Here is an 18,962-nt window from a genome sequence, read left to right as displayed (position 1 = left end):
TATTCTAAATGCTCAATACATGTTATTCATCAGTATTTTAATTTTATTATTAACATGTCTTCTACTAAATTTTTCTACAGAATATACTTGTTTCAACAAACTCATTTTTCTCTCTGCAAATTGTAATTATTCTTAACAACTAAAAACTCAATTTTAGTTTCCAACATTCCTTAGTTTATTAAAAAGAAATATTTAATTTCAAAGCCTAATTCTGTTGAATTCTACCATATATTGACAGATTTCCTATACTAGTCTGAATGTTAATAAACTAGATTTACTTATTTTGTCTCCTATTCAGCTACAAGGAAGTACCCAGAATTTCTTATTTACAAAGAAGCAGGTTCATTCTAACTGGGGATATTTCACAGATTCAATGGGTTCATCAGCTAACATATTCCTAAGTAAGCCAAATAAGGTATTCTTAACTCCATATTGTAATTGAAACCTTTGGAATCCAGTTACGATTAAAAAGAAAAAACAAAACAAAACAAAACAAACAAAAAAAAAACCTCTTGTGTGGCAGAGGTAGAATGACAAAAACTATGTCAGACAGCATAAGAAATAGCCAAAGCAAAGAAAGCATGTGTCAGTGAGGACAAACTAGGCCATTTTGTGATAATATAAGCTCCCAAATCTTCTTGACTAACAGCAACAAAGGCTGGTTTCTGGCACATGTGATGAGTCTATAACAGATTGGCAGTGACTGTACTCACTATGAGACCCAAGCATTCAGCACAGCTTTTAAACATTAACAGTCATGATGGCATAAAGAAACAGAACACAGAAACACACGTGGGCTCTTAAAGTTTCTAACAAGATTGACAGCCTCTTTCATTCATAACGTATTGGTTCAAGCAAGGAAAACAGTCAAGCCTAATGTCAATATGGTAGTGAATACATGTAAATGATCCTATCTACTACATTGAACATACTAGCAATAGTATCATATAGATATATCGCTCTTCATTATATATCTTGTATGTTCTATACACATTACTTAATTTCATCCTTATATTAATCCTATGAAGACAAAGTGTATGTCATTATCTCCATTTAATATTCTTAAAAGCTGAGTTAAAAGAAATGTGGAGTCTGGCAAGATGACAGAGTAGAAAGCACTTGGAATCCATCTCCTCTCTAAAACAACAATTGTACTGGAAGAATCCGGTGTGACTATTTTGATAAACTTTTTAGTCAATTGAAAGCTTGCCACTTTGAGAGGAAGGCTTAGTTGGTAAATTGCAATACTTTCAGTCAATTTCAGCTTTCAGTTCAGCAGCAGCTACCCATTCCTTACCCCAGTCCAAAGGCAAGCACATATTCCTGATGCAGCTTGCATGAAGCTTGCAGAAACCAGGGTGGGTAATAAACACCCTCTCCTCCAATATCTGGATCTGTATTCTGATAAATGATTGCTATTTATAATCATGGAAGTACAGAAACAGAAGAGAGCAGACACTGTTGCATCCCCACATAATTGCAAGCCACTACCCATCCGATGGAAGTGGTTTCAGGGCATTTAATTGCAAGTACCTTTCCCCTCTTTATTTTTCTCTTTTTTGCCTTTTGTGAAGCTCTACATTAAATATCACAATGTTCAAAAGCAACAACATGCATTGGAGAAATTAGAAACTCGCTATGTGTGACCAGGGAACGGGGCAGGCTCAAAAAAAAAAAAAAAAAGAAGAAGTTCACACTTCAGCCTGACCCTCAGCATATAGACAGCCTACAAAAATTAAAACAAATCAAAACAAAAGCATAAAACAGCAAACTCTGATAAAAAAAAAAGAAGAATATGATTTCCATAGCTTCCACATTATTACATTCACATGTCAAGTTTCCAATAACAACAAAATCACAATGAATAAAAAGAGATAGGAAAATAAGGTCCTTTTAAAGGAAAAAAGTAAGCTAACATAACTGTCCCCCAGAAAGACCAGATGGCAAACATAGACAAAAGACTTTATTTATTTATTTTTATTTATTTTTCCTTATACTTTAAGTTCTAGGGTACATGTGCACAACATGCAGGTTTGTTACATATGCATACATGGTCCATGTTGGTGTGCTGCAACCATTAACTCATCATTTACATTATGTATATCTCCTAATGCTATGCCCCTCCTCATCCCACCCCATGACAAGGCCCGGTGTGTGATGTTCCCCTTCCTGTGTCCAAGTGTTTTCATTGTTCAATTACTACCTATGGGTGAGGACATGCAGTGTTTGGTTTTTTGTCGCTGCAATAGTTTGCTGAGAATGATGGTTTCCAGCTTCATCCATGTCCCTACAAAGGACATGAACTCATCCTTTTTTATGGCTGCACAGTATTCCATGGTGTGTATGTGCCACATTTTCTTAATCCAGTCTATCAAAAACCATAAAAACCCTAGAAGAAAACCTAGGGAATACCACTCAGGACATAGGCATGGGCAAGGACTTCACGTCTAAAACACCAAAAGCAATGGCAATAAAAGCCAAAAGTGACAAATGGGATCTAATTAAAGAGCTTCTGTACAGCAAAAGAAACTACCATCAGAGTGAACAGGCAATCTACAGAATGGGAGAAAATTTTTGCAATCTACTCATTTGACAAAGGGCTTATATCCAGAGTCTACAAAAAACTCAAACAAATTTACAAGAGAAAAACAAACAACCCCATCAAAAAGTGGGCAAAGGATATGAAGAGACACTTCTCAAAAGAAGACATTTATGTAGCCAACAGACACATGAAAAAATGCTCATCATCACTGGCCATCAGAGAAATGCAAATCAAAACCACAATGAGATACCATCTCACACCAGTTAGACAAAGACTTTAAAACAGTAATCTTAAAGATGTTCAAAGAGCTGAAAAAAAAAAATGATGTGAAGAAAGTCAATAAAATGATGAATGAACAAAATGAAAGATCAATAAAAATAGCAACAATGAAGTAAAAATGAAATTTGGAGCTGAAAATTACAATTGATGAAATAAAAAAAATCACTAGAGGTATTCAAAGAGAGGTGTAAACAAGAAAAAAATCAATTAATTGAAGATAAAACAACTGAAATTATCAATATGAGAAACAGAAAAGAGTAAACAGAACCTGAGGGATCTATGGGACAACATCAAGTAGACCAAAATACACAAGGAAAATAAAGAGACAGAGGTAATATTTAAAGAAAATACAGTTGAAAACTTTCCAAATTTGATGAATGACATGAATATAAAATCCAAGAGGAGGCTCAACAAAATCCAAGTAGGATGTCCTAAAAATTAGTCACATTGAGACACATTATAATCAAACAGTCAAAAGCCAAAGAAAGAATTGTAAAAGAACAAGAGAGAAAGGACTTGTCACATACAAGAGATTCTAAGTAAGCTTGACATCAGATTCCTCATCAAAAACTTTGGAGGCCAGAAGGGAGTGGGCTAAAATATTCAAAGTGCTAAAGGTAAAAACAGAAACAAAAAAAATGTCAACCAACAATCTTGCAACCACTAAAACTCTTCTTAAAATATATACAAAAAATAAGGCATTCCCAGACAAAGCTGAGGGTCTATTTTGTTTCCACTAGACCTTCCCTGCAAGAAATCATAGAGTTTTACAAGTTGAAATGACAGGACACTAGACAGAACTTGAAGCTACATGAAGAATTAAAGATATTAGTAAAAGTAAACACACAGGTGTTTGTAAAATTGAGTCGGTATTATTGTTAAGAATGGTACTTAACTTTTTATGTTTTCTACATGACTCAAGAAACTAATACATTAAAAACCTAGTCAAAAAGCTAGCATTATAGTAACTGTGATTTGTAACTTTACTTTTTAATTAAAATTTAAAATATTAATGCATTTAAAAACCATATTAGTGTATGATTTTTATAAACAGAATTACAGAGATGTAATTTTGTGATATCAATAACTGAAAGGAGTGGCAACATAGCTGTAAATGAGCTGAGTTGTTGTATGTAATTGTAGTTAAGTTGGTTTAAACACAAATTAAAGTGTTGGGGCCGGGCACAGTGGCTCACGCCTGTAATCCCAGCATTTTGAGAAGCCAAGGCAGGCAGATCACGAGGTCAGGAGATTGAGACCATCCTGGCTAACACAGTGAAACCCTGTCTCTGCTAAAAATACAAAAAATTAGCTGGGCGAGGTGGTGGGCACCTGTAGTCCCAGCTACTTGGGAGGCTGAGGCAGAAGAATGGCATGAACCCAGGAGGCGGAGCTTGTAGTGAACTGAGATCGCACCACTGCACTCCAGTCTGGGCAACAGAGTAAGATTCTGTCTCAATAAATAAATAAATAAATAAAACAAATTAAAATGTTATAACTTTAAAATATTATAGGCAATATCCATGGAAATCACAAAAACATACATAGTTACAGAATATACATAAAATGAATTGAGAAAATAATTAAAATATTTTACTATAAAAAATTAACTAAGTATGCAAAAGACAGCAATGCTAAAAACAAGGGACAAGAAAAAGCTGTAAGACACAGAAAACAAATAGCACAATGACAGACATCTTTTTTCAACATTGTAAGTCACTTTAATTTTTTAATTTTTAGTTGATATGTAAGAATTGTCCATAATTATGTGGTCCACAGTAATATTTGTATACATGTGTATAATATGCAGTGAAAGTTAATTAGCATATTTATTACCTGGAACATTTATCATTTCGTGTTGCAAATATTAAAAACCCTCTCTTCTAACTTCTTAAACATATACACTAAATTATTGTTAGCTATGCTTACCCTACAGTGCTACAGAACACTAAAATTTATTCTTGCCAACTAACTACAAATTTATAGCCATTAACTAACCTCTCCCTGTGATCCCCTCCCTCCACCATTTCCAGTCTCTAATAACCACAATGATACTTTCTACTTCCATGAGCTCAATGTGTCTTTTTACCTCCCATATATGAGTGAGAACATGTAGTACTTGTTTCTGTTCTGCATTAAGTTATTCTTTTCCAGTAATTTCTTTAAATGTAAATGGATTAAATTCTCTGATATGGTTTGAGAATTTGTCCCCTCCAAATCTCATGCTGAGACGTGATCCCCAGTGTAGGAGGTGGGGCCTCATGGGAGGTGTTTGGGTCATGGACGTGTATCCCTCATGCATGGGTTGATGCCCTCCCTTTAGCAGTGAGTGTAATCTCCCTCTATTAGTTCACACACAATATTTGGTTGTTCAAAAGAGCATGACACCTCTCTTGTCTCTCTCTTGCTCACTCTCATGCCAGCTCCCCTTGTCTCTAGCTATGAATAAAAGCCTCATTGGGCCTCACCAGAAACCAAGCAGAAGTTGGTGCCACACTTCTTGTAAAGCCTACGGAACTATGAGTCAAATAAACTTATTTTCTTTGTAAAATACTCAACCTTACCTATTCCTTTACAGAAATACAAACAGACTAATACACTCCCTCTGAAAAGACAGAGATTAGAAATACGGATTTTTAAAAATGAGTCAGCTATATGCTATCTACAAGAGACTTACTTGATATCCAAAAACTTAATTTGAATATGACACCAAAGGCATAGGCAATCAAAGAAAAAGTAAACAATTTAAATCTTATGAAAATTAAAATCCACATTAAAGGACACTATCAACAGAGGAAAAAGGCAACCTACAAAACAGGAGAAAATCTTTGCAACTCATATGTCTGAATGAGGATTGAGATTGAGAACACATAAAGAACCCCTACAATGCAACAACACAAAAAGCAAACATTTATTCGAAAATGGGCAAAGAACTTAAAAAGATGTTTCTTCAAAGAAGATATACAAATGGCCAACAAGTGCATGAAAAGATGCTCAACATCACTAATCTTCGGGGAATTTCAGATCAAAACCACAATGAGCTACCACATCTCACCAATTAGGATGATTATTACATTTATAAATAAATGTGAAAAAAAGTGTTGATGAGAATATGGACAATTGGAACCCTGTGCACTGAACGCTTCCAAAATCAAATACCTAGCAAGAGGCTGGTAAAGGGTAAAATGTTTTCCTCCTCCAAATGACCAGGTTTGGATCATACTCCTGAAAGACAGTCGTGGATGCCATAATCCCAAATGTTGAAATCTCAAAATATTAAAATCTAAATTTGTAATGTCCAAAATTTCAAAATCATAACCACAGGAGAGTTGTATCACGTTAGGGAGATATATTACTTTTTTATTGCCTTACTTTTGAAATTAAATATGATTAAAGATTTGTATATTTGTGCCAAGTTGACCAGGGGTAAGCTTGTAAACTTAATTTTAGATGTCAATTTAACTGGATTAAGGAAAACTTAGAAACCTGGTAAAGCAGTATTTTGCGTGTGTTTTCTGGACTATTTCCCCACAATTGCCCATAATCTGTCTTTATAATACACTTGTTTTATATCAAATTTTGGTTTTCATTTATTTCTTTTCCTTTTCTTTAGATTTTTTCCACTAAATTGTCTGTATTATTTTTCACAATGTGCTATGCTATGTATTTCGCCTTCACATCATCTCCAATACTGGAGAGATAAATTATGTAGAGACTTTTAGAGAGTTCTAATTAGTTTCATTCCTTCTTTTTTTTTTTTTTTTTTTTTTTTTGCAAATTTGACTCCTCAAAATATATTATCAAAACATTGACTTTATGTTTAAGCCTTGTGTATGTACATAAAAACATTGAAACTTCCTCAGTTAATAAAGAGATGTCTTTTTTTGTACATCTACATTTGTGAAAAGCATAATTTTTCAAGATCTTAGCTTTTTTTGGTGGCTGCAAATGCAGAGGTGATCCACTGCAGTTTTTGATAGATACTGTTAAAAGACTTAAGCTGTTCCTCACAGCGTTTCAGATAACCAGAGTTATAGAGCTGAGTACACATAATTACTAACCATAGCTATATGCATTTATACACTTTCCTTTTTAGACTATTACTTTATTACTATGGTTTCTCTGCTTATAACTGTTATACCCGTATGACTCTCATTTGTATACCTGAATGTTTTACGTTTGCAAAAATATGTGTTATTATTACTGATTTTATTGTGTAAAGTGGCCTATGAATTGTTCCATTGTGTTTTTACACGCTTCTTAAAAAATTCACTTTTTAAAGGTATGTAAATATATTTTTTAAAATTATTATTATTGTTTCCACAATTATATTTTGGAGATTTTGATCCTTTGGAATTTTTTTTTGGAAGGATAAAATCCCCCACGTAATCACATAATTAGGAAAGGGAAACCAGAGTTCACTATGAATGAATCACCTAGTGTTCAGATTCTATAGCTGTGAATTCTAAATGTTGGGTAAATTTATACCAGTTATAATCTCTCAAAAAGTACATCTGTTTCCTCACTGGTTATAATACTATATATTTTATTTCTGTATTGCTTCAAAATTTCCAGTTAATCTGAGGACTGTTGCACTAATGTGATTTGGAGTAAAATAGAAGTATGTAGGCAGTAGCATTTTTACACATTCCCTGAAAAAGTGGTTCAGATGAATCCTTTGGGTTGCATAATTAGATAAATGTACAATAGAAATGAGAAAGTAAGTAATTCTTCTCACATTACTTAAACAAAAGGCTTTTCTTGAGCAGAAAAGCTCTACTGAAGTCTTGCATCCTAACTATATATATTTGGAACAATGTGATAAAAAAAAAAAAACCAGTTAATATACTCAAGACTCTCCTTCTTTACCCCTTTCTCCCATGAGTTTTATAGTTTCACCAATACTGGTTCTACTATACTATAATTCTAATCTGATTATTCGATGAGTTAAACAGGTCAGAATTATAACACTGTAGAACAACAGACTGCATTCTTTACTGTTTATCAAATTAAAATGTAATACTAGTAAAAACACAAGGATTTTTTAATCATAAATTTTAATTATTAAAGCTTTCGTACTTGAAAAAGAAAAACTTTAACCAATTTAGCCCACTTAATCCCCAATTAATATAACTAAGCATACAGTTCAAAGAGTGGGACAAATTTAACTTCTGTAAACTTATTCACGTTGTTCCTTTTTGTTTATATAAGAAACTACATGCCAAATATTTTTGTAACTAAGAAAAAATCCTAAATTATCAGTCAAACCTTCTTGAACAGAAATTCAGCATTTTAGAAACTCAAAATCTGAGAGCTGTTCAGGCATATCTGAGTGTAACTTATGACATAATTAGCACCAGAATGTCAACAAAATAAATCCTGCTCCTTAGCCAGTTCCTCCATAAATCACTTGCTTCTAAGGTAGTTATACTTAAATCCAAACTTGTGAAATGCTTTTTAATTTTGCCTCTTTAGAAGTCAAAAATTACAAATGGAATTAGAAGTCAATGCCAGTACTTTCCACAAATTATCCTCCACTGATGTGAACTTTAATGTGACTAGACACAGAGTTTAAGTGTGGCCCTACCAATATACTCCTCAGAGGAATTAAAGTCCCATTATAAAAATATTCATTAGGAACCATATGTATCCATCATTATAATTCTGCTGAGTTCAGTGCTCCAAGACACTAGTTCTGAATCCCAGATTGGTGCTTCTTTAATGAAGCAACTGCTGAGGGGCACAAATCCAGTGGGATACCTCTGTTAGCAAAAATAGAAGTTCAACAAAATTGCCTCTATGACTGTAATCATTGCTTGCAATGATTCCACAATTGATTATTATTTCATGAGGTTTAAAATTTGATTTTATCATATTTGACAGACCAAGTTAAAACTTTTTTTCCCTTCTTTTTAGAAACATTCTATTGATATATAATGATTGTACATATTTGGGGAGTATGTGTGATATTTTGATACATTTATACAATGCCTAATGATCAAATCAGGGTAATGGGGATATCTGTTACTTCAGATATTCATTTTTTCTTATGTTAGGAACATTCCAATTATTCTTTTCTAGCTATTTTTAACTATGCAATAAATTATTGTTAACTATAATCCCCATATTGTGCTATCGACCACTAACACCTACCTATTCCACCTATCTAACTGTATTTTTGTATCCTTTAACCAACTTCTCTTTATTCTCCCTTCTCCTCTTTTCTTCCCAGCCTCTAGTAACCAGCAATAACTTAATAAAGGCTTTACATTTCTGTAAAACATTTATACTCGTTATTTTTAAATATTGAGAAATAGGCTTCAATTAAACAAATATACTCATTTGCATATTTGAAGAATTAGAAATATTTAGATGTCATTTACCAAGTAGACTGCTACACATATAGAAAATTTTCTATAATAAATACATTTATTATAGTTTCACATGGCACAATCATCTTACATTCAGTGAGTATCGATTATTGTTCTTTGAGAATTTATAGTTCTTATTTTGAAATACTATTTTTTAAAAAATCTATAAGACAGTTTGGTTAAAATATTATTTAAGTATTTTTACATTATTTTATTTAAAATATTTTATACTTATATAGCTATGTTTTATTTAAATACTTTAAATTATATATATATTTATAATATAAATCTTATTTAATGTAAAAAATTATGTAATGAAGACAATTATTCAGTTTGTGACCTTAAGGTGAGTCCTAGGTACAAGAGAATTGGGGAAACTGACCCAAGCCTGGAGGGTCAATAGTGACTTCCTGAGAGTTCATATTAAAAATAAGGAAACAGCAAACATAAAGCTCTAAAAGCCAGATAATTTTATATATAAACAAATAAACAGAGAATAAAAACTTGAAAGCAATTTAAGATGACTAGAGGAAAAAAAGCTGTAAGAAGGAAAATTAATAGAAGTTTTTATTTGATATAATATTTACCCTGTGTACCTAATATATAACAAGTAGACAAAAAAAAAAAAAAAAGGAAAAGTACTTAGAAATCCATGGGTCAAGCCTATAGAAGGACCTCAGCATATGTTAATTTACACCTTTCATCAAAATGCAATAAAGATAGACTGAGATAAAAAGCTAACTCTTTCTTTCAATAATGAAGGGTGGTTACTGAGGGAAGATAGGAGTTGGCATTCAAGGGTATAGTTTTGGGGAGGAAACAGCATAGAATAATAATGATAATAATAATAGGTTACACAATTTGCTATGAGCCTGGTACTTTTCTAAGAACTTTAAAAGAATTAATCGTTTAACCCTCATGAGAAACCCTGTGAGATATGTACTATTATCTCTCTCAGGTCTGGATGAGGAAAAAAAGAGAACAGGAAATAATAATAATTTGCCTACATAGCTGAGTCAGAGTTTGAAAGCAAGCTTAAGTAGTTCTGTGTTTGCATCTCAACTCTACCATCTACCAGCTGTATGGTTCTAAGTAGCTAACCTCTCTGAGCCTAAATTATCTCACATTAAAAACAGGGGGGAAAGCAGGAAAATTATGACAAAATTTTAAAAATCATTATATGCCTTCTAAGTCCCCAATAAAATATTAGTTCTCTTTCTACAATAAGTATGGCTCTCATTTATTTATTCTTTACTTGTGTACTGACTGTAACAAAATACTTAGCCAAAGACATGGAAAGACACCTCAGAATGTTAACACTCACTACTGCTGAGATAAAAAATATGAGTAGGCTGGTATGAAGTAAGAGATATTTCTGATGACCAAGGCCAAGCCCTTCAATTGGTCTTGATCCTTTGGGGGAAATATAAGAAGTAAAAGAAAACTCACAAAAAGCTGAGAATAAGCTCTACTATTTTCCAGACCCCAAATCATCCAGTAGTATAGATGAGTAGAATTTGCAGATATTAAGCATTTAACACATCCTAGTTTATTTAGACCACTTGGCCAAGTCATACAACAGGTACCCCAGACATGTCACACATCTTTTAAGTACCTTACAAGTTCTCTATTACTCAGGCTCAATAAACTCCTTTTCATTGTGATCTTAAACCATATATGTAATTTCACTTTTGTTCTTATCTTTTAGGCCTTCTGGTATTCCTACTCTATATTCCATCCACTTGGGGTCACTCTGATTGTGCCCTTATTTTGTGTTTATTTCCACTTCCTCCATTATGTTTTATTTCAACATCAAAAATATGGAATAAGACTCTATAACTTTGATAAACAGGAGCACCTCAGAAATTTTAATAGTCTGTAACCTGTTCTTGTCTTGATGATCAGGGCAATTTCAAACAGAACTCTAAAGTCTATCTTGTTAGTCCACAGGTCATGCCACACTATCTACAAAGCCATCAAATAAAATGTAATTTATATAATACATACTCCACCATCTACCATTATTTTAACAGGGAAATTTTTAAAGTTCATGAAAAACTGAATTAAAAAAATAAAAAATAATAATTTTATTTCCCAACATGAACTCAATTTATTTAGAACACTTTTTATAACCAATAAAACCAGCTATTCAGTCTATCCTTAAAGAACTGAAGGTGGGCTGGACGCACACTTTGGGAGGCCGAGGTGGGCTGATTATGAGGTCAAGAGATCAAGACCATTTGACCAACATGGTGAAACTCCATCTCTACTAAAAATACAAAAATTAGCTGGGTGTGGTGGTGGACGCCTATAGTCCCAGCTACTCAGGAGGCTGAGGCAAGAGAATCGCTTGAACTCGGAAGGCGGAGGTTGGAGTGAGCCGAGATTGTGCCACTGCATTCCACCCTGGCAACAGAGCAAGACTCCGTCTAAAAAAAAAAAAAAAAAAAAGAACTGAGGGTGGTCCTGGAAATTTAACTATGTCAATACAGACTTTTGTACATTATGACCTGAAAAAAAAAGTGTTTTTTACCGATGTTTTTATGTTAAGAAACAAAAGGAAATCAAAAAGAGCTAAATTAGAACTATAAGGTGGATGCCTAATGATTTCCCATCAAATCTCTTGCAAAATCCTCTGTGTTAAATGAGAGGAATGTGCAGGAGCATTGTCATGATAGAGAAGAACTCTCTGGTGAGGCTATCCTGGGCATTATTCTGTTAAAATTTTGACTGGCTTTCTCAAAACACTCCCATAATAGGCAGATGTTACAATTATTTGATCCTCCATAAAGGCAATATGTGAAATGCCTTGAGCATCCCAAAACACTGTTTTCATTACTTTTGCTTTTGACTACTCCAGTTTTGCCTTGACTAGACTACTTTCACTTTTTGGTAGCCATTACTTTGATTGGACTTTGTCTTCAGTATGGTACTTTAAGCCATGTTTCATCTCCTCTTACAGTTCTTCAAGAAATACTTCAAGATCTTGATCCCACTTAAAAAAAAAAAAAAATGTAATTGAAAGCTCTGCTCTTGCCTGAAGCTGATCTGGGTGCAATAATTTTGGTACCCATTGACAGGAGTTTGCTCAACTTTAATTTTTTGGTCAGAATTGTATGAGCTGAACCAATTAAGCTGTCTATGGTGTTTCTTATTATTTGTGCTGTACATGGTTGGTCCTCTTGAATCAGAACACAAATAAGATAATTTTTTTTTTTCCTCACAAATTGATGTGGATGGTCTGCTGCTATGGATGCTGTGGAATGAATCTTCAACATTGTTTTGTTTCTTCTTAAAACAAGTTACCCATTTGTAAACTGCTGATTTAGAGGAGATTGGAGACATTGTTTCCATTAACTTTACATGAAGCATCAATGATTTCACCATTATTCTTCCACCCAAGCTTTACTATAAATTTGATGATAGTTCTTACCTCCATTTTAGCACAATTCATGTTGCTCTGATTGGGGCCTTTTTCAAATCGATATCTCATTCTTCTTTCTACCTCAGACTAGATCCTATTCAGACATGCTATAAGTTAGAACAAGTTTATTTTGGTGCAGAAAATTTTAAATCCATGTATAATTTTTTTCATAATATGCATTTTCTATGAACTTTATAGTCTCTTATGTCTCTTAACATAAGATACTGTTTTTATTTCTGCATGTTATTTTTTATATTCTATTTTTTGTTGTTATTAATAACAAAGAAGAAAACTCAAGAGATAATTCTGATATGTACTCAAGTTTAAAAACCATGGCTTTACATAAAAATGACATAAATAAGAGAAAATGGGCAGCAAATGTTTGTAAGCTGAGAGAAGGTAGTTTCTAAGTTTTGCACTGTTTAGAGAAATTCACCTTCAACAGCAAAACAATTTCCCACTGTTTTATAATTATTATCTATAAAATATCATTGTGAGCCTTTGCAGTAAATTCTTTAATTTTATGTTGCTTCAGCATCCATTCTGAGTACAAGTTTAACTTTCTCATATCAGAAGCAGTGCTTAGTCTCCTTTGACACAGCTTCCAGTTAAACGTCACAGCCAAATGGCTCCAGTTGGTGCCTAGAAGTAAGAACTTAGAGGCATCTCTCCCATCTAGCATTCTGGGCTCCCACTTTCCTGATGCTTCATTTAATAAACCTTACAATTATTTGCCCAATAACTTAGACTAATTCTTATCCTGTTCCCTTGTATATACTGCAAGTGGCAAAGATGCTTCTCTCTCTCACTTCCTGATTCTTTATTTTTACCTTGCATGATCTGGGGGACGAAGGACTGCCAAATTATACCCTCCTTGCCCAAGAGATGTAAGTCAAAAACTCTGAACTTGTTTTTGTTGTGGTGGTGCATTGAATTTGTGCCTTCCATTTGAAAAACTAGGGGCTCCCCCAGGCTGGTTTTACGCCAGCCTACCAGAAAAAGGGGAGGGAGTGATGACACAAGTTTGGCTTCCAGAATCAGAGTGATGGTCAGGCAGACCTAAACTGAATATAAGCCAGATAACAGCCACAAGTTTGTCTGCCAGTGTAAACAAGTTCCCTGTGTGAGGGATCCTTGGTAGAGAGTCCCACAACCACAAGGAAACATTAGGCTACTTGCCAGGTAAATGAATTATCCCAGGAAAGGCACTGTAAATACCCACATCTAGCTCCTCTTCAAACCCCAGTTTTGCTTAGGGCTCTCAAAACATTCTTTAACTTGCATATTCTCATGTAATCCTTACAGCATTATAAGGTATACATTTTTATTACTCTCATTTTACAGATGAAAAAAATGGCAAAGATTAATAAATACTCCCAAGTCTATACACCTAGCAAGTATTGAAATTGTAAATGCAGTTTCTCTGACTCAAGACGCAGAATTTTCAAGTAGTATATAAGAACAGCATATTTGACAACCTGAAAAATGGCAAAAAAACACAATCTGGAATGAGAAAACCCATATTCGACTTTCAAATTTACCATTTAGTAACTGAGTATTCATGAAAAAACTCTATCCCTAAGTAAATCTCAGTATTTTCATTTCTTTAGAAAATACAATGTATGAGATTGTGCATTCACTAAGATAACAGTGGAGGTAATAACAAATGTCAGTGGTTTAATAATACAAAAGTTTACTTCTCATTTACCTAAAGTCCAGAGATTTTTTCTGATCAGCAGGTAGTTCTAGTCCAAAAAGAGTTTCAGTATCTTTCTATGCTGTGACAATACCAACGCCCAGCTCCAATGTTCTTCCTAGTATTTGTCTCTATTCTACCTAGATAAATTAACATAGAGTATCATTATAAGATATATTTTAACTACACATATCACTTATTGACTAGAACTCAATCACACGGTTATTCCTAATTTCTATGTAGTCTTCAAAATGTAGTGTGTCTATGTTCCCAGGAAGAAAAGTTAACAGCTTTGACCTGAGTCAGTAATCTCCTCCATAAAGCGTATATGTAAAAATCCATTTCTTGGATATTTAGTCATTAGTTGTTGTTATTATTGTCATGGTAAGCCTTCAGGGCCCTTGGAAGTGCAAGTACTGTACTTTTAAAGCGACATGTATGATTCAAGAGTATAAACCTTTGTGGAGCTAGTCAATACTGAAACAAAGAGGGCATTTTAATATAAAAAAATGCAAAACAAAAAGTGAATTACCTTGAGTAGACAGCTACATGGCATGTCTCCAAAACAAAATGTCCTTTTTTTTTTTTTTTTTTTTTTTTTTGGCTAAACTAAGGTTAAGTAACCGTCCAGAGAGAATCCTGAAGCAGGAGGGTGTGCTACATAAAGATCTTTGTCTCTTTTATTACAAACTACCCCATTTGCATTCCAAATACCTGCAACTGATCTAATTAAAGCCTGAAGAGAGAAAAAGAGAAAAGAGATAATTTAATTCAACATATAATTATTACAGAACTGGGCACCTTTTTTCAATAAATGAAAAAACAATGAATAACTTTTCATATACTAATTGAATAACTCCAGGTGAACCAATATTTTTAAAAATGATACATACACTCATATGCCCATTAAAGAGAAAAAAATGGTATTCAGAATATTTAATTGGCTGAGCATTTTCTCACTCCCTGAGAGATTATCTCTCTATATTGAAATATCTATATAGAGAGATAACTTTACAAATATGTGCACGTATCCACAAATTTTCAAAGAATCTGAGACTATTTATAAAGTCTAATACCAACAAAAAGAGGATTATATCTTAAGAGATTAACAAATAATATGGAACTGAATTGAGGTGCTCTCAAAAGCCAGACTATGGCTTTACTCTAAAATCTAAACTAGTATCTGTATCCACATTAGAAGATTAGTAATCTGTGAGAGCAGAAAAAGATGCTGTACATAAGTGTACGATGGACTAGTTTGGCAAAATTCAGCATTCTAAACCTTGTGATTTGGAAATTTATTGATTATCATCATGCAGAAAACAGATGTATGCTCTGCATGGAAACGGGGTACAATAGTAAAAAAAGTTGACTAATCATGAGTGTCAGGAGAGAGAGAAAGAAATACAAGTTTGTTGTCCCTACTCATGAAGGGGTGGCCTGCCCCTCCACACCTGTGGGCATTTCTCGTTAGGTAGAACGAGAGACTCCAGAAAAGAAATGAGACACAGAGACAAAGTATAGAGAAAGAAAAAGTGGGCCCAGGGGACCGGCACTCAGCATACAGAGGACCCGGGCCTGCACGGGTCTCTGAGTTCCCTCAGTATTTATTGATCATTATGTTTACCATCTTAGAAAAGGGAAGTGGCAGGATAATAGGATCATAGTAGGGAGAAGGTCAGCAGAAAGACATGTGAATGAAGATCTCTGTGACAGGAATAAGTTTAAGGAAAAGTGCTGTGCCTTGATATGCATATGTAAACATCTCCATAGACCTTTTTAGTGCATAAAGAGCAGTATTGCCACTAGCACATCCCACCTTCAGCCCCAAGGCGTTTTTCTCCCATCTTAGTAAATAGAACATACAATCAGGTTTTACACCGAGATGTTCCATTGCCCAGGGACTAGCAGGAGACAGATGCTTTTCTCTATCTCAACTGCCAAGAGGCCTTCTTTTCTCTTATACTAGTCCTCCTCAGCACAGACCCTTCACGGGTATCAGGCTGGGGGACGATTAGGTCTTTCCCTTCCCACGAGGCCATATTTCAGACTATCACCTTGGACAATACCTAGCTTTCCTAGGCAGAGGTCCCTGAGGCCTTCCGCAGTATATGTGTCCCTGGGTACTGTACTTGAGATTAAGAGAATGGTGATGACTTTTAACCAGCAAGCTGCCTTCAGGCACTTGTTTAACAAAGCACACCCTGCACAGCCCAAATCTGTTAAAGCTTGAGTCACCACAGCACATGTCTCTTGCAAGGACAGGGTTGGGGGTAGGGTTACAGATTAACAGCATCTCAAATACAAAACAAAATGGAGTCTCTTATGTCTGCTTCTTTCTATATAGACACAGTAACAGTCTGATCGCTCTTTCTTTTCTCTACATACTCAGTTTAGCATTTTAACATTGTTCAAGATGGACGGAGTTCTGGCTAATCTTAGGTAAACAATCAGATTGCAAAAGTTAGATTACCTTACCTGAGAGATACTTAAATCAGTTAATTTACTTCTTGTTCTCTATTCAAACTTCTTAGAACTTTTCTTTCAATGTGTTTTCCCTACAGAGAGAGAACATGATGAAGAGCCCCAAACACTGAGTCTCTTGACAGTTTTTGCTGTAAAAATGAACAATGACATATTTCTTTATCTATGTCATTGGTTTATAACTATCAGTCTCTGTGAAATTGATTAATGTGAGTCTGTCCACAGAGATTGCTTGCATCTTAAAGTGCAAACAAATTGAACTTGGAAGACTGTAATCTAGTCTATGTCTTACGACAAATCCTCTAAGGCAAATGCAACTGAGTTTTGGAGCAACCAGTCCCTCTTGCGCATGTAACATAACCTGGTTCTAGTGTCCTGTTTTCTTAGAAAATCTTGGTTGCAAAATTTTGTTCCATAATTTTCTAAATTTCTTCAACCTGGACATTTAATTCTAGATTATTGTGAGACTGTTTAATTTACGGGTCATTTAAGTTCTAGATTGTTTTCCTCTTCTCCTTCTTGATTCTTATTTAAGGGCATGAGTGTATAAAATAGAAAATGAGGAAAATATTGGATTGTTAGCAAATAGCAGGGACTTCATCTAGGTCCTGTTGCCCACCATATAGAAAGCCAATCACTGAGACAATAAGTATTGCCAGGGAAGAAAGGTTTATTCAGGTGGTGCATTCAATGAGATGGGAGGTAAGTCACAAACCCATCACCTCAACTGACTGAAATTAGAAGTTAATATAGTGGAGGAAGAATGTTAACTATGTGTGGGAAAACAAAATTAGGAAGCAGTAAAGAAGAGGAGTTGGTTCACAGGCAGTAGGTTGTCAGTTAGGCAATCATAATGGATTAGGGGTCTGGCATCTTACTGTTCAGATGCAGTGATCTGGTAAGTTTCAGTTCCTTGACACTGGGAGGCCTGATGGTTGATTTCCTGAGGAAGAAACTCATATAAAACAAATATAAGTTTTTCAGGTTTCAAGACTGGAAGGGTCAATTTCTAGGTATATCCAAAATAAACCATAAATAACAGTTCTATGAGACAATTGATCCGGTTTCAGAATGATTACTAAGTGAAATTAGTATATGTTTTATCTTACTAAAACATTAAATAGAAAAGTTGATTCCTATTTTTATATGTGTGGTTACATTTTAGTATTATTAATTTTAATTGTAGTCATATGTTTATTCCCAATGTCATTTGTAATTTTTGGTCATCAAAACAATTTTTAGTATACATATAAAAGCTATTTTATATCATCATATATCCTGGTTGCAGAAGCATCTGGAGGTCTCTCAGTAAGTTAGATAACCCATGCCTTGCCTTCAGCCAAACTAAGGTAAATCAACTTTACAATTTATTGGCTGTAAAACCTCTGTAAATCATTTGAATTTTCTGTTCTCCAATTTGAGTATATAAAGCATGTGTTGGAGTATGCATGGTATGTGAAATATTTTTTAAAGTGTCTTTGTGCTGTAAATAATACATTCCTCTCTAATGAGTGAGATCAGATTTGTATAACCTTCCTAAACTAAGTTTGTATCATAAAGGGGGTGTTGAATTTTATCAAATGCTTTTTCAGCATCACTTTAAGTGATCACATGGTTTTCATTCTCATTCTGTTGACACAATGTATCATATTGATTGATTTGCATATGTTGATTCATTCTTACATCCCAGGGGTAAATCCTACAAGGTCATGAGGAATGATCTTTTTAATGTATTGTTGAATTCAATTTGCCAAGATTATATTGAGTATTTTTACATCAATATTCATCATAGGTATTGGCATGTAGTTTTTTTTTTTTTTTTTAAATGTGGTTTTGTCTGATTTTGGTGACAGGGTAATACTGACCTCCTGGAATGAGTTTGGAAGTATTTCATTCTCCTCTCTTTTTTGAAATAGTTTGAGTAGGATTAATATTAGCACTTTTTTAAATGTTTGGTAGAATTTGGCAGTGAAGCCATCAGGTTGTCTTTATTGGGACACGTTTTACTATGGCTTCAATCTTGTTGCTTGTTACTGGTTTGTTCAGGTTTTTTATTTCTTCACGTTTTGACCTTGGTAGCTTTTATGTGTTTAAGAATTTGTCCATTTCTCTAGAACTCCCATTTACTGACATATAGTTGCTCATGGTAACCACTAATGATTCCTT

Source organism: Chlorocebus sabaeus, chromosome 9, assembly GCF_047675955.1.
Source record: "Chlorocebus sabaeus isolate Y175 chromosome 9, mChlSab1.0.hap1, whole genome shotgun sequence".
Taxonomy (NCBI): domain Eukaryota; kingdom Metazoa; phylum Chordata; class Mammalia; order Primates; family Cercopithecidae; genus Chlorocebus; species Chlorocebus sabaeus.
The sequence above is the reverse complement of the archived record's forward strand: the minus strand, read 5'-3'. Positions refer to the sequence as shown.